The following is a 13,959-nucleotide window of genomic DNA, read 5'->3' on the forward strand; positions in this document are numbered from 1 at the left end:
AAATTTTTGGAAAGTTAAAAAATTTATTGTTCTTAACGGGAATCGAACTCATGACCTACTAGTTTATAGTGAACCCACTAACCCACTGCGCTACGGTATGACATATCGATGATGGTAAAGAAACGATTTAAAAAATTGTGCTTGATTTTATTGTTTATGTTGATAAATAATACCACACAACGTGAAGGTGTCACATACCACATTACTTGTAAGTAATGAATTTTCCAATTATCAAATTAAATCTTTTCATTTAAGGAAGGAGTCTTTTCATGTTTGTTTGCCGTGAATGGGTCTCCATACATATTGAAGTCGTAAAATAACAATTGTTTATATCTATGATTTGAGAATTTAAGATATGATATTCACTCCAAGTTACAATAGACTAGTTGTTATTAAGTAAAATTTAATTTATCTGTCGAGGTTTCATTAAAATTTTACGACATTGCGTAACTAAATTGTCGGGCGTCAAATGTAAACAAGGTATGGAACAACCGAGGAAAAAGGGTCGTTTTGCGTCCAAAAAACAAATAAAACGAACCGAAATCGTACGTCAATCTCAGTTAACACGATGGGGTGGCAACCAGGGCGAGGAGTTCGTAAATTCAACAAGTGCGCAGAGCTTTCAAGACGACTTCATCGCAGACGATATCCTCTTCACGCCCGAGGTAGTCTATAGCGAAAATGTAAGTGTCATACATGTATAGTGAAATATATATGTTTATTCATAGTTATTGTGGATGGTAATTTTAAAAAAAGAGTATGTTTCATAATAATATAGGGCCTAACCCTATTTTAACGTCTGCTGCAGTTTGTCTGTCAACTATGTGTGCTATGAACGGGGTATGGCAGATGATTGTATAGTCGTAATGACAAATACTTGTATTTTCATATTAAGTGGAAGAAAAACAAATTTGAAAGTAAAAAAAATAAACTTAATTTTAAGAAAGTATCAATTAGTGGCTTTGCTTTCAAATCAGATTGTCTTAACAGTATCTGCATTAAGTGTAACTAATGACGCTGGAGAAAAACTACGCCAACCCGTTAGCTGTATAAATTATGAATATTATTGAACTCTTAAACAGAGTGCATACTATACTGTTTTTATATTATTTCTATGTTTCTATCATTTATTACATTTTTCAAATTATTTATCCAATTATTTAATTTTTTCTGATCGTACAAAAGTATTTTATTTTTAAATTATTTGATCAATATTCATAACTTTAAATAAATGTAGGTACCGCTTTCATAAGTCAATAAGTCAAAAGGATTGAATGCTTTGAATTTAAATGAATGCACTATATCATATTTGCTTATATATCTGTTTTCTCTCTCTCTCTCTCTCTCTCTCTCTCTCTCTCTCTCTCTCTCTCTCTCTCTCTCTCTGGATATATTTATTAATTTTTTTAATGGAATTATTTGAAATAGACGAGGGAGTGCCCAAGACTTGAAACTGATTGGAGATGTGGTCGAAGGATGGTGGAACTGGGAGTTCTAGCAGATGCTTTGGTTGCTTGCAAGAAATGTGGTCTGCCACTGCAACTGTCGCATTGTACGGGCATCACAACACATGGTCTCTCAGCAATGCTGAAGATACCATGTTCAAATACAGTATGCAAATATTTGAATACCATACCAACAGGGAAGAGACATGATGATCGTGTTTGGGATGTAAACAGAAAGTTGGCTGCAGGTAATTTAAAAATACATATTTAGAAAGCTATTTAAATTCATGCATTATAATTATAAGATTACTGTTTTACATGTAAACATTTATGGAAATTAATTTGTTAATTGAATAACCGTTTAAGTTTAAATGATATATATAAATCTTGTCATTAAACATATTATTAAAAATAAGGGCAAATCTTTAAATTTCTTTAAACATGTACTTCATATACACATTTTGTAATATTGTACTACATGTATATATTCATTCAGTCCTAACATTGCAAAAAATTGTATTTTCTTCTACATAGCTGTCCAGCACACAGGGGTTGGATACACACAGATTAATGACATACTGGCAGAACTTAATACCCCCCAAACTCTTTTCTTCACCGACAAGAGGAGGTTGGACAGGCCACAGAATCAGTAGCTTCATCTTCAATAAATGATGCTCTGCAAGAGGAAGTGGAAGTAACCACAAAGTACGGATGTATATTTTTGAATGATTTCCTTGTTTGTGGAAAGAGAAATCTTTTGGTATTTATCAATTTCAAATTTCACAACTCCCTAATTTTTTAAGTTTATGATAATGTATTATGTTTTTTTTTATTCATCTCAGAAACAAACAGTCTACTTCAATTACAGTCAGTGTGGATGGTGCGTGGCAAAAAAGAGGCAGCGGTCGTTCCTATGACAGTTTAACTGGTACATGTGAAATAAATTTCTGAAAGTGTTTCCTTCATTCTTCACGGATGCATCTATCTTCATTAAAATATTTTTTTTTAATAGAAACGATTCTCTCTTTCTTTAATGTGTGTCGGAAATGAACAAGCTTAATTATTTATGGAATGAATTCAAAATGTATTTGTTTAATACGATATAAAATGGTTTGGGGCATTTACGCTTTATAAACCGCGAAGCGGTTTATAAATAGGGTAAACTGTTAAAAACCATTTTATATCGTATAAAACTAATAAATTTTGAATTCATTGCTTATAATTTAATTTTTTTTTATTCTTGATTGTATATAAAAACGGTCATTTTACCTTTAAAATGACGTAAAATTGTACAAAATTCAAACGTAACGTCAGGCGTATTGATACATTTTAGACGATAGTCTTACTATGACGTAGGCAACATTCTTTATACGATATGAAATAATTTTTTAGCCAATCAGAAAGCTTGTTACAACCAGAATTAAATTATATTGAAATACATGTATTGTAGGTCACTGCTCTATGACAGCAAGCCAAACAGGCAAAATTGTTGGTACAGTGTAAGGAACAAATTTTGCAGACAATGTGACAATGCTACCGAAAGAAATCAGTTTCCCCCTCCACATAACTGCAAAAGGAATTGGACAGGTATTTATGATTCATTAAATAGTGCTATTTTCTTAAGTATTTTAATAGCTCAGGGGTGGATCAAGATTTTTTTTTCGGGGAAGAGGGGGTGTCAAACCATTTCACTTTAATATAACAATCAACTCATTGTTCTTATAAATCGTTTAATTGTAATTTTTTTTATCTTTTCAAATTCCAGGGGAGGTCTGTAACACTCCCCTCCCCCTTCTAAATCCGCATATCAGCATTTCATATGCATTATGGATTGTTGTTTTTTGATTTTTTGATTGTTTAATTGCTTTATCAATGAATATAGGTGTCCGGGCTGTATGGATTAAAGATAATATTAGCCTTAGGAATACATGTAGATCTCCTGGCTGGAAATGTGATATACTAACTGTATTTAAGGAGCAACATTGAATTTTCATTTGTATTTTTTTTTGTGTGCGCATATAGGAAGTTCCTAATCAATGGAGCCAGACATGGTAGTAGATCTCATTGGTCAAGCAGTACAGAAGGGAGTGCAAATAGAAGGGCTGGTTGCAGATGATGATACAACTGTGATGTCTCGAGTTCATGGCATATGTTCTAATATCCAGAAGATGTCTGACAAAAACCACATCAAGAAAAACATATCAAACTCTCTTTATAATCTTCAAAAAATGCACAAAAATATGTCTTCAAACGTAATCAAATACATCCAGAAATGGTTTAATTACATGATCTCCCAGAATCAAGGGAATTGAAAAGGGCCTTTCAGCATTATCTCTGCATCCATTTGGCAACCACATTGAATGCAGTGAAGTCTGGTGCCATCACAAAAGAAATCCTACTACCTCAAAATATTCCTCCAGCAAGATCTAGAAAATACCTTCCATAAACCGAAGAAGCACTCCAGTAAGCTGGCAAACCTTGGAAGCACACAAGCGAATGAAAGTTTCAACAAGTCGGTAGCTTCTAAAGCGCCAAAGTCTAGACTCTTTAGCAGGTCCATTGGGTATAGAGTAGCTGCTAGTGTTGCCCAGAAGAACATGGGAGAAAGCTACTTGATACAGGTATTTATATCTGTGGTTATGATATGACAATTATGAATAATAAATAAAAAAGTTATTTCTAAACTGCATGCTATTTTCAGACTTTCATAAAGACATGTATATTAATGATAGATAATCAAGCTAATTAATATACTTGATCTTTTACAAAATTTCCATTTTGGTGTTCTATGAAGATAAATTTTGATGATTTTTTGATAGGTCAATAAGCGTCTAGGACTCTCTCCTGGTACATACACAAGAAGACTTGCTGCTCAGAAAGATTTAGCTGCTCGGAGGAAGAGAGCATTAGCCGTCACTTCTAAAGCTAAGAAGAGAAGATTATATCTTCGAGCCAAAAGGTCTGTTATTTCAAACATGTACCCTTAATGTCAAAAAGTTACCCTTTTGATTTTATCTCCATGGGCTGGATCAAACTTATACCACAGGACACAAAAACTATTATGACTTGTAGTAATATAACAAGTAATTGACCTCTATTGCTCTTTTTTGATTCATTATCTGCCATTAATTGAAAGCTCTAATTTTGTCACTCAAAAATGAAGTCAATTCGAATTATGCATGTGCATATTTTATTTGAAGAAATCAAACAACAGCGTCGAGGGAGACAAGGGAACCAGTGAACTATTGTCCCAAGGTTGCACTTAATAATGAAGAATCCCTTTGCACAGCAGTAGAAATTCCTCCACCTATAAAAAGACCAGCACCTGAGCCAGCAGAATTCTCAAAGGAAAATAACCCTTTCATATATTTTGACCTTGAATCAACAGGACCAGGTATGTACGTGTATGTATGAAAGTAATATTTACAGAAGAATTTTCCCCGCTCTCTTCCCTCTCTCTCTCATCTCTCTCTCTCTCTCTCTCTCTCTCTCTCTCTGTCCAGGCTCTGTCTCTCAGAGCTCTTTCTCTCTATCATCTATATAAATATAATGGTTTGCAAGGAGCAGTAGTATAAACATCTCTCTCTCATCTCCGGTCTCTTTTTCTCTCTTATCTCCAGTCTCTGTCTCTCTGTCTCTCAGAGCTCTCTCTCCATCATCTGCCGTCTCTGTCTCTCTGTCTCTCAGAGCTCTCTCTCTCTCTATCATCTCCATATATATATATATATATATATATATATATATATATATATATATATATATATATATATATATATATATATATATATATATATATATATATATATATAGTTTGCAAGGAGCAGTAGTATAAACATATTTTACTTTCCAATTCATTTTACTTCACAGCAAGAAACTCTCACATAACACAGATAGCAGCAGTTTGTGGCAATGAGAAGTTTTCACAGTATGTGATGCCAAAAGTTCCTATGACATTAAAGGCAGCAGAAGTCACAGAAATAGATGTCATCAATGGAAAGATGCACTGCCATGGAAATGAAGTGAATGCTGTAAAACTGTCTGCAGCTGCTGTTACTTTGCTAAATTTGTTTATGAAGTTTCAATCAAAAGTTGTGTTAATAGGTCATAACAATAAGTCATTTGATTGTCATTTACTTTTAAATGCCTTAGAATCTTGCTCCAAAACTGATGCCTTTTTACACTGTATTGCAGGATTTGTTGACATCAGGCTCTTGTTCAAAAATTTTAATCCAAACTTGAAATCGTTTTCCCAGAAAAGTCTTTTTGAACAATTTGTATTCTCCAATTATAATGCTCATGATGCACTTGAAGATGTTTTGGCTCTTAGAACACTTGTTCAAACTGTTGACAGAGATGGGGCTAGTGCCCAGTTTTTATCTGCATCATTCACATTTTCGAATGCCTTAGGAAATTATTTGTATTGTTTACAGATTCAGCAAAACTTGCCCTCTCTTGGACATCTATTTGCAGAGAGAGTAATCACTAAAAACATGGCTAACAAAATTGCAGGTAGTGGTCTAAATTTAAAATTTTTACAGCTTGCCTACTTGAGAAACCCAAGTGAAGGTAATCTTAATCTTTTCTCTGAGTGAGTAACAGAGTACGAGTGACAAAATCACAGAAAGAGATTGCTTCATTAAACAAATACTTTGCTTCAAATATATATATATATATATATATATATATATATATATATATATATATATATATATATATATTATATATATATATATATATATATATATATATATATATATATATATATATATATATATATATATATATGCATAGACATAGACATTAAGTATAAAACTGTGATCTTATATGTACCGTAAGTTGAAAAAATTGATATAGTCAGTAAAAAACTGTTATAGCGAATATTCTTATATATGATAAATTGACGCCTACAGTGAAGTGATTTTCATTCTCCATGACAATATAATATGTTGTAAACTTGTTGTATATAACGAATTTCACTTCTGATGAAGTAAAATCACCCATCCTTGACACTTTGTTATAACTGTGTTTTACTGGACATGCAATTGCACAAATTGACTTGAAATCAATCTTTTTTTATATTACAGATTGTAGAAATTGTGATAACATTGTACCTTTGTACTTTAGAGTTTTATGATTTTTATGTACTAATTAATTGATGTGCATTCTGCTATGATTTTGATTTTGAATAATTTATGAAAAAAATATCAGCTGTTAAACTTGCATATAGGGTACCTCTATTGTACGGATAAATCCTCCTACAGTTTTTAAGATAGGAAGTTATATTCTTTTGCAGATCAATTGTATATTAATATTATAATAATATCAGTGGTGTGCATATTGCTAGAATTCTGATTTCTGATGATTTATGAAAGCATTTTACCAGCTGTTGAACTTGGTTATTTTTTGGCAAAAATATTTCATAACAAGTACCCAATTTTTCTGGATGTATAGGTTGTGTTCATCAATTCAGGGTTGACAAATGGATTATTGATACTGTTCACACCAAAGAAAACCAGGTTTGTTGTCACATTGACAGCTTTTCACTTGTTAATGTGTGGTATAAAATAGGTTTTATGGCTTTGAATATGTACGATAGTATCACTGAGGCAGAGAAAGTTTAATTATAATTCCCATTCTAATTTTTGTATAAATTTACAATTTTAAATGAAATTATATTATATGCATATGCCATAATCAACAAATTTCTGAAAAAAATTACAGATAACTATTATATGTAGCATTAGTCTTCTAATGATTAATGACATGCTTGCAACTCATTGTACAAGGAAAGTAATTCTTTTTAGATGTTATATTGAAGAAAATTTGGATGGAATATGTACTTGAATTGTCTATATTTCTCTTCCAATATGCTATATGCACTTTTTTCGAAAAACTGTTATAATCAGTACTATATGACTGTGTAGACATGTCAGCAGGTTGATATTTCATATTGTTTTACTTTCATGTTAAATACTGAAATCTGATTGGTTAAGACGCAGTTAATAATATTTTCTATTACCCTCAGCGTTAGCAACGCACTTAGCAACGGGTAACATTAAAAAATGTTACATGCGCGAAAATTATGCGCGTACGGTTCGCTGTAGAATTCACGGTATTCCTATATAAAAGCAGTAAAATTTTCTTAAAAATTAAGACATTCAGTATAACAAAATAGATAGTGCCTGTTTGGGAGGATAACAGTTGAAATTGACACCCCTCGAAAACCATTGTCAACCTCCGCTTCGCGTCGGTTAACAATGGTTTTCTCGGGGTGTCAATTTCAACTGTTACCCTCCCAAACAGGCACTATTTATATAATGTTGATATTAAAAAAAATGTTGTTGAAAACATTTAAATCTTTAAGTAAAATGTGTTCGATTTTCTTTATTCAAAAGGAGGAAATTCGGGTTGAAGATCCTAAGTATTAGCACAAGGACAACTAGGTATAGAAATTAACTTAAACATGTATGACTGTGCGAGTCTTAAGTGAAAAAAAAACTCCAACAAAGGGATGTTTAAAACGTCAATGTTTTGCAAAGAAGTGGTCAACGTTCTAGCTGTGTAAAGAAGGGAGGACATTTGGGTTAAAAATTGTACCTATTAAATAGTCAATTTTATTTTTCTTTAACTATATGGCCTTTATCTCATACAAATCGACGAAACTGGTACTTAGAAATGAAGATTTCAATATGAAATGATCATTTTTAAACGAGAAACTATTGAGATTTTGCGTAATATAATAGAATTTCTGTATAAAGATCAAGGATATTCGGGTAAAAGAACCCCCCCCCCCCTTAAATAATTGTCAATTTGATTTTATAAATGGTTTAGCACTTGACTCATACAACTGAGCAAAACTACAGCTAAAAAGAAATTTGCAATATAGGTTGACATTTTAAGAGATGTTGAAATCATTGATGATTTGCAAAGGAGTGGTCAATTTCTATGTAAAGAAAGAGGATATTCGGGTTAAAATTTCTCTGTTCTCAAATGGTCATTTTTTTTCCTTTTGCTATAGCTTTATTCTCATATTATGCTACAGCATTATAACAAAGAAATTTTTTTCTTATTATAGGATGATAATAAGAAAAGATTTTCAATACATTAATATTTTGCAAAATTGAGTTAAATTTTTTTGTAAAGTCTGAGGAAATTCGGATTTGATTATTTTGAAAACTTGTAATGTATTTCCTTTTTTCTTTAATGTTTTGAAATACTTTGACCTTACAATTTTAGATCCCTAGTAAGTTTGGAAATTTTCTGTCTTAGGATTTTTCTGGTGTATCAAAGTCTAAGAAAAGTTCTTATAATGGTAAGTCAACGTAATTTATTGTCTATTTTAAGATGTTGACTTTGTGTGACCTTGACACCGATATAAGGCGGTCGATTTTTATAATTTTTTTAATTTTGAAAGAGAGTGTTCTAAAATGCATGTATACGAATTTTCATAAATATCTTATTATTTGAAGTATGAAAAGACTCCTTCCTTAACAAATTTTTCAAAAGAGCGGTTCCCATACAATTCGCCTCAGTTTAAATCAGCCAGTACCAGAATAGCATGCTTCCAGATTTCCTTTTTTGCGTACTGTGTCATCAAAAAGTGGTGTATAGAGCCACCTTAAAGAGGCTTGATGTTTTAAAACCAAAGCTTAATTGTATCAAAACATACTTAAATAACAAAAATAAAATTGTTGCTTATATCATGACCAATTTAAAGTCAGAGTTACGTTTTTTCACTTGTCAGACGACTCTCCTAACACTTGGTAAGGCGACTTATCTACTGTTGAATCCAAAGTTGTGTAAGAACTGGCTTCCTCTACTACCTTCATATCAGTATACGTTCGGGATACTAGTTTGTTTTCAGACATTTGCATATCTGAACGAAGTTTATTCCTTTGATTCATCAATACATGTCGTAGCAGAAAGAAAACAGCCAGTAACCAATTGCATACTAAAACAATATAACAAACCATCGCTTATAAATATGATGTAAAGTTTATTCGTCACATATAATATACTACACATATATTTTACTTACACAGGTACTTGTACACTACTTGTAAAAGGTTTTTAAAGCCAGTGAAAAAGAGATAAATGATCATTGAAGAAAAAAAAGAGTTGAAAGTTAAGAGGTTGGGGGGGGGGGGGTAGTTATTTAATATAATACCTACTAAGTCTGCGTGGAAATATGTATTGCTTTATTATAAAAATGAAAAGATTCTTTACTTTAAACAAATTCCTCTCCTTATAAAGTTATGATCTAAATTCATAACTTCCTAAATTGTACAGAAAAACGTCAATTTATGTCAATTAAAATCCTTAGTGAAGATTAAATGGAATTTAAAGAAGAGTTAAGAAATGTTAGAAAAGAGAAACTATCCCAATAGCTAGTTTCAAGGTGCCTTCAAACGGAAGACATCTCGTTGTTACAAACGTAATTGCGTGAGGTTAAAATTATTTTTCTTCAAATGTGAAAGCGATTTCTCGAAAACCCAGACCGATCTCAATCATTTTTTCAAATATTATTGGACGTGATCTGAATTTTATATTTTTTGTGTGTTTTTAATGACGACATTCCCGGTACCAATTTACCGCTGATGTTTTTTCCGACCCATTCTGTGACAAGCTGAGCTCAGAGATTGTTATTGCTATAGCTATGACATTTTCAGGATAAGTAGAACATAGTTTGAAGTTATGCACTTTTAAATTGTTTTATGCCAGTGAAGTTTAATCTGTAACTTTTTTATCAAGTCATATTTTGTTAAACATATCTAACGGAATTGTTGAAGAAATAAAAGTCAAGAAATCAAGAAAAAGGTGCTGGACAAAATAAAATATTTGTACTGATGTTTTTAATGGATTCCTTTAATCGAAACAGAAATTTATGTCCCCATTAAGGATCTACAGGACTTGTCCCTAAAATATTCAATCTCTTGTATCTCAAAAATGAATAACACCTTTAGATGGATGTAAGTACAACAAATGTAAGTATTGAAGAGACTTTTTGTATAATAAAAAGACAAAGGACATGGCTCTTTTCTTTTTGGGCCAACACACTCGTAAAATATATCACAAATAACTTGTAAAAACTTATAAACGATGAAGATTTTTAATCCTTCATAGAAGCAGAAGCGCTGATCATATGACGCAATATATCTAGAGACATAGTTTGTTAAGCATTATAGAAAATGTTGGTATTTTGATGATTCTAATAGATGACATTAATCAAAATACGAATGCCTGTCCCCATAAAGGATCTACATGGATGACCCCTAACATATTAGATTTCGTGTTTTTAAAAAATAAGCAAGAATTTGAGATGGATGTAATAACAAAAAAGATTTGTATTTTTTAGATCTTTCGTAAGATGTTAAGAACATGGGACTGGCCTTTAAAATAAAAGGCCATAAGACTTGTAAAATTTATTGAAAATAACATATAACAATCCAGATTCTGTAGTGCACTATTGAAGCAACGTTTATTTTTACAACAATAACTATCTGGAAAAACCATTACCACGCCGATTTACTATATAATTAGGGATATTTACGGCACTATAACCGTTTATTATTAATTAATGACAATTGCCATTTTCTAAAAATTTTTTTTTATCGATATCGCATCGTATCGTTTATAAAATTGACGGAAGACGTAATTGTTAATCGTAACGAGATCGTATTTATTTATACGTAAGTTTTAAGATGTGGTAATTACACTCATGTTAGGCTTTTTGGAAAATAAATACAAATCTTAAACAAGGTATTTTAGCGAGATCTTCCTACATAAAAAATGTCCCCATATCAAGCTGGTTTTTTTAAACACTCAAAATGAAATTGTTTATGCTTATATCAATTATGAAACCAAAACGAACCTTTTGGTAGTTAAAACAAGCCCCCAGACCATATCTATGAAGATTATAGATTCATGAGTAATTAGCTCAATTAACGCAAGGATTTTTTTGTAGTATATTTGACATATTATTTTGAATATATTAATTTCCTCTCTAACAATTTTTTAAACTAAATAAATGTTCATGAACAAGTGGTAAACATAGAAACAACTAATTGCAATGAACAAATGGATATAATTTAAATACAGCAGAGAAAAAAATTATAAGATGTAAAAAAACATATCTGAAAAGAAAGAAAGAATGAAAGAGAAATGAGATAATAACTGACCCATGATTCTTATTTTACATATTTCTATTGAGGTGTACATCATTTCATCGATCGGACAGTTGGATGTATATCCTGAGGGTCGATTGTTGATAAATGCGATTCCCTGCGTTACGTTGTTAACAGTTACATTCATAACAGATGCTGGACAACAAGACATGGGATCGTGGTGATACACCAGAAATTTGGGATCAGATAAGTGATAGAAATTTTGTGGGATATACGTGTATATGGAATATCCTGCTGATTTGCTAAATGCTTTGAAACATAAAGACGTGTTATAACTATGCACGCAATAAAAAATATCAATAACTACATACGTCCGGTCAGCTTTTTTTTTCTAATAAAGACAATGTATTTTAAATATGAAGATTCATTAGTATGATAAAGGTTTTCATCAAAACAAACAGACAAACTGCACAACCACTAAAATTGTAAAAGGATACCGTTTTTCGGATATAAGAGATAACATTACTGTCTGATCTGAAGTATATTGCGAGTTAAGCTATGTTGAATCTTTTTTGTAACCACACTTTCCACCATATCGAAGTAAGTCTGCCAGCTTCTGTTATAGCACATGAGGTTGGCATATAGCTCTGATTAGTATAACCATCAATAGCTTTTCCGGCCGACCAGTTTGGGTTTTGAGGAACTGAATCCATAGCAGCTGATCCGGTCAGTTCCTGGTCATGAACAAGGTTAACTAAAACAATTCCAAAATCATAATTTGCAATTAAATAATAAAATTATGCCTTTGAATTCACTGAGAGGTAACTGTTAGGCCTTTAAAGGTGACCATGGCAGAGGTATGCATTATTCAAATCACCCTTTAGTTGTCTGAATGGTAGATGGATCCATTCTGTGAACTGAAAGAAAAAAAACAAATAATAAGGCTTAATATCCTACATAAAAAAAATATATTTAACACTGTGGCGGATATTTATGTCAAGGTGGCATTTTTGCACCCGTCTAAGGGGTAAGCATTGAAGAATTCATTAATGCCATATTATAGATCATTGCTTAAGGAGTTTATAACCACCTTTGTTATTGATGTATCTCACCTGACAGATGAGATATTTACCTTAAAAAAATTCCTACCGGAAAATATTTTTTTCTACAGGGAAGCAAATTTCCAATAGTTTAATTGAAAAAATCCCACCGGAATAAAAAACTTTCTATATGATATAAATTCCAATAGGATTTGAACAAAACTCCCGATTTTATAATCCGATAGAAAATCTTAATTTCCTGACTGAATCAGATTCCTTCAGGAAATACTTTTTTCCTACATGAAATATAATTCCTATAGGAATTTCAATATTTCCAGTAGGAAAAGTATGTTTAAAGGTAAATATCTTACCTGGGTATATATGTCCTAGGCAATGGTCTATCATTTAGTATATATGGTTTTTTTTCCCGAAACTGCATTATAAACCGGGGCAAAAATGCAACCGTGGCACTCGCATATTAAAATATTATCCGACACAGTGTTATTTAACATTAAAAAAAATAATCCAAATTTTTTTTTTTTACGTTCTTATGTGTGCTTTTATTATATGTTTATAATAGTTGTAAATTACAAATATCATTCTGCACAATAGATAAAGATATAGTTTGTCCCAAAATATTTATGCAGCACATTTGGACGATTTTTAATTAATAAAATTCACATTCCTGTGAAAGAAGTGCAATTGAAAAAAGGAAACTGATTTATAATGGGAATGTTTATATCTTTTCTCTATTTGAAAGGCACTCGGAATACATCGCACAATTTTTTAGCGATATCATCCGGGTCTGTTGCAATACAAAATCCCCGCAGGTATCACATGTTAAGCCATGTATCAAAACCTGATAATCTAGAGGAGCGTTTTAAGATGAAATCTTGAAAATTTCTTCATAATTTTGAATAAACATTGCCTAAACCCCTAAGTATTTACAAATATCGAGTAATTAATCAAAATGTGAATCGAGAATATCTTGGAATAGCTATAGAGTATAGTAGTTATATCTTAAAATTAAGTTTTTGTTAGATTGTTTCATTTATCTTCCAAGCTTCTTTTTCATAAAGGGCGTAAACTCCCCCTTATCTATATCGCTATCTAAATGAAGTTTATTTCATACATGTAACTCTAGCTTGTAATGGCCTCAATGTCTCTTCGAATCACCTTGTGGAAATTTATACAGTGCTTCTTAAATTTGAGATGAAAGTGAAACTAAAAGATACATCTCCTTTTCTTTTTAAAAATGTTTTAATTGAAATGGATCATCGAACCGGATATTTATTTCATTTGAAATCAATACATCTAGAATAATGAAAAAGATTTATTATGTGACCTTTT

At 31.5% G+C, this 13,959-nt stretch overlaps 1 pseudogene; it reads left to right on the plus strand.

The window, feature by feature from the left end:
• The first annotated feature begins 256 nt into the window (after positions 1-256).
• On the plus strand, positions 257-6,099 carry LOC128161125 (uncharacterized; annotated as a pseudogene).
• The last annotated feature ends 7,860 nt before the right edge of the window (positions 6,100-13,959 follow it).

This window comes from Crassostrea angulata, chromosome 8 (genome assembly GCF_025612915.1).
Source record: "Crassostrea angulata isolate pt1a10 chromosome 8, ASM2561291v2, whole genome shotgun sequence".
NCBI classification, from domain to species: Eukaryota; Metazoa; Mollusca; class Bivalvia; order Ostreida; family Ostreidae; genus Magallana; species Magallana angulata.